An 849-nucleotide genomic window follows, 5' to 3' on the forward strand; every position below is an offset into this window, starting at 1 on the left:
GGCATTATCCTTCGTCATATTACGACAGCTGGAACTATCTCCGCCAACAAAGAGAGCCTTGGACTGTATGATTAGGGTAGTTTTGCTAGCCATTTTCTATAGACGAAATGGAACTCATGGGCCGAAGAAAAAAAAAATTACACGGATGACTAACCCGTCCTTTCTCCTTCGCTGGGAGTGTCAAGAGCTCGAGACACTGAGAAACGCTTCGAACATTAAGATTTCATCGTATTTTGTGGCCACAGAATGACGGTAAGACATCAGGTGCTTGTTAATCAAACCTGTTGAGGAGAGACGGATCACGGATATCACTAGTTATTCCCCACTTTTACGAAAGAATGATTACCAGAAGACTTTTGAGTTAAGGTCGCAATTTTCTCTCTTTAGAACGTCGGCCGTGTAGAGGGAGTGATGAAGAACTTATCGACACTGCATTTTCAGATAAATGATAGTATGAAACAGGCAGACACTTAGCTCTAATAACATTGTGTGGAATAAAAGAGTTTCCTGTCATTTGCACCAGCAGGGGTGCTCCCGCTCGTCTCTTATGTGCCTATTATGAGAGCACATCATAACTCTGTGTAATAACGCAAGTGGTTCCCATTTGCCCATTCGATTAATCGCGGGGAAGGAACCCGGCGGATATTGGGGCAGCTCACAAAAGTGTATCGCTTCGGGAGTTACGAGAGGCAGATCCGGCAATCAGCTCCTGACGGTATGGTAAGATTTTTCTTTATTTTTCTCGTTTTTTTTTCTCATCATATAATTGCCTGTGACAGACTTCATTATGGGAACATTGTAGTCTCGTTCTGAGGATGCTCATTATCCAGTATTAGCAAAGAAGACCTT

Source organism: Penaeus monodon, chromosome 23, assembly GCF_015228065.2.
Source record: "Penaeus monodon isolate SGIC_2016 chromosome 23, NSTDA_Pmon_1, whole genome shotgun sequence".
NCBI lineage: Eukaryota > Metazoa > Arthropoda > Malacostraca > Decapoda > Penaeidae > Penaeus > Penaeus monodon.